The sequence below is a fragment of the Onychostoma macrolepis genome, chromosome 04, assembly GCF_012432095.1.
Source record: "Onychostoma macrolepis isolate SWU-2019 chromosome 04, ASM1243209v1, whole genome shotgun sequence".
Taxonomy (NCBI): domain Eukaryota; kingdom Metazoa; phylum Chordata; class Actinopteri; order Cypriniformes; family Cyprinidae; genus Onychostoma; species Onychostoma macrolepis.
Genome location: NC_081158.1, coordinates 33,416,341 through 33,419,749, shown reverse-complemented (window position 1 = coordinate 33,419,749; position 3,409 = coordinate 33,416,341).

The window sequence follows — 3,409 nt, the reverse complement described above, 5'->3', positions numbered from 1 at the left end:
CACACACACACACCCTGATGGCGTCACACTGAACTGTGTGTTACTTCACGAACTTGACTCACATAGTAGTGGGCGGATTCATAAATTGATGCTTCACTTGAACTTTTAAAATCTTAAATGATTTATTTTTATGTATGCAAGTGTGCACTAAGAATATAAAACTGTCATATATTTTCTTTGTGCTGTGGAAACAAACACTGACTGAGATGCTTCACTGTTGAGTGTCTGTTTATCTAAACCCTTTTAAAACGAGGCTTTGTTGGGAGTTTATTACTTCATTCTTGATTTATCTATCCTGCCTGTAATGTGTTATCAGACATCCCTGACTAAGATTAATGATCTGTAATACTTGCTGTTTTAAACAGATGTGGTAAGAATCGTTTTATCAAGAGAATCGTTTGCCAAGATTATGTTGAACATCATGAAAATGAATCATTCTTGCAGGGTTTTCGGTCACTTTTGACTGAAAAATTTTACATTTTGAAATTTTAAAAATCGTAGCTTCATCGGAGTGGTATGAAACTTGGTGACTTTTATGGCACTTGGTATGTGAACACACAAAAAAATTGAGGGCATGATTTGAAAACGTTAAGTGCTCATAAAAAAAAATAGTCACACTCATGTCTTCTTTTGACCGACCATAGGAAATAATAGAAAATTTGGGGTAATGTGCTGAAAAGTTACCTTCTCCTTGTAATACCTATGTCATACCCTTGTCATTATACAAATTGATGTCCTCATTTGTCACAAAAATGCGCACACACACACACACACACACACACACATACACACACTTGTACCTCTGGTGTGCCTGTAACACAGCAACTATGTAAAATAAAATCAATAATTCAATTACAATTTAGTAAAAAAGTGGATAGCAAGGAAGGGGTTACACTCTAAAACATCAAGAGTGCAAAACAAACACATCCACTCACACACACATACACACACACTCACTTACACACACACACAATTATACACACTCAAATGAATTGGTATGGCTATAACCATATAGCCAAAATGAGTCAGAAAACTGAAATAAGAGGTTGAAATCAGATCAGACCCAGAAGGATCAAGCTCTGATAAAGCATTCCTGTATATTTTTGTTACATTTTTATAGAATTTTAATGTTTTGTATAACAAAATGCTTTCTGTGTTCAGGTTTGACTGTAGTAATAATAATTCAAAAGCTGATGCTTCAAATCAACATTTACAACAACAAAAAAATATAAACCTTGACAAAAAGTAGTCTTTGAGAATGCCTTAATATACATTGAAATCCACAACCTAATAAAAGTAAACAATTATGTATAAAAACAACTAGGGAATTCAAAAGCCTCTCTATAGATTCCTATACAGGCATCTAGTGGTTACACCATGAAATTACATGTTTTTCTTTCTTTGCTCTCAACAGGAGGTGCTAATCTGCCATCAAAAAAGAAAAAGGATTTTAAAGGCCTAGTCTCTATTTTAATCTGAGATACTGCATTAATTGAAAAATAATTGTAAAAAATTAGAGAATTTTTTTCAATGGTAAAACCTGATAATAATAATAATTGCATAAATATTAATTATTACCATAAAATTATCTCAAAATACAAAAGAAAAAAATATTATTGAACAAAAATATATTAGATTGAGTTTACTGAAGAAAAAAAATAGTTAAATTTCAGGTGAGTGTGATTTACAAATAAAGACCGCACAAGGGTTAAAGAAAAAGACTCTTTCTGGCCTGTTAAAAGTATTTACATGCCATGTACCTATCTATTCACACGGTTTCTAAGAATGGATCAATCATTTATCAATCATTTCTAAATGTTTCAGAACGTTCAGAGAACATTCAAATGTAACATTCCCATAATGTTTGCAAAATGATAAAATGGAATTTTCCTTAATGTTTGCATACAGGCTAAGCAAGAGAAAACATTTTTAACAGATTAAAAAAACTGGACGTTTTGAAAGTTCAGAAAACATTCAGAAATAACGTTTTCATAACTCACTGGGAATGTAAGTAAAGCGTTCATAGAACATATTGCACCGAAAATATTGCAACCAGTGCACATTTGATATGAATAATGTTGACGGTTTCGCCATAACACACAGACAGGCATCATTAATTATACTAATTAACTGAGCATTGAGGACAATTTCATTCTGTGATGTGTGAGGTGTGATGGTAAAAGAATGTGTGGGAGAGCAGCCTGATGAATGACTCATTCAGAAATCAGCTCCTGTAATTACCCAGCATGCATCACTTGTCATTTTGGGAGCTGATACACTTTGACATCAATAAAATTGACCAACATTGACCCCATAAAGTATTTGGACATTGAATGTCACTGTGTAAACATAGAATACTAAGCTAAGTGTTTATTTGAAGACATTTCAAGCAGAACATTTCTGGAAAAAAAAAAACAATAGGAAAAAAATGTACTGTGCACATTGCATAATTTCATATTTTAAAAACCCAATTTGCTGTTTTATGTGAATAATACAGCAGCGCAGAAGTACGCTGTAATTTCTTCCAGTTTCTTCATCTGGAATGCACATAACACCAAAAGAATGAATTTATAGTGAACGGCACAAGATTGGAAAGAAAGAGGGAATGAAAAACAGATGTAGCATTCTGTCCGTCCTCCTTTTATGGTCAAACTGGACTCAGGCTAAGGAATGGCACGCGTGTGAGAAATTAAGACATAAGATTTGCTTATTTAGGTTTCCGTGCATGTGTCTATCTCTTTTACCCATGAAAGAGCTTCTGGAATGTCATCAGCTCATTCAGTCTGTCTTGTACCACATTTACAGAGTCTACGGTATTCATCTATCAATGTTTTGTTCATTTTATGTCATATTTTGGTCTCAGACATGATTATTTTTGGGAACTCAATAGTCTTTTCTGAGGTTTACTGGTCTGTTAATGGCAAGATGCAGGTTTGCCATTCATAAGGGGTTTATTGTGATTATAAAATGGGTTGCCAGGTGTATTTATGTGTAAACAGCATTAATGGATATTGACATGCCGCCAAGCGTTATGCTGTGTTGATCTAGATTAGATAATTATACAAAACTATAATACAGACCACACACATTTTGTAATTAGGGGTCTTTGCTGAGGCCTCACTGTTATTAATGCGCACACTCAGTAATTTGATGAATAAACTTTTTAACCATAGGAATTAAAGTTAAGTGTAATTCTTGTTAAACATAGGTCTTAAATGCAAAAAAAAGAAAAAGAAAAAAAAGACACACAATAGGTTAGCCGCCATATTTTATTTAACGCGGACAAAAATGTGGCTGAGGGAGAAATTTAATCTTTACAATTTTCCTCGAAACGACGTTTAGTCAGGCTTAAAATAAATAAATAAATATGGCGCAACATTTACTATAGCAGTGTTTATTTTAAAGCAAC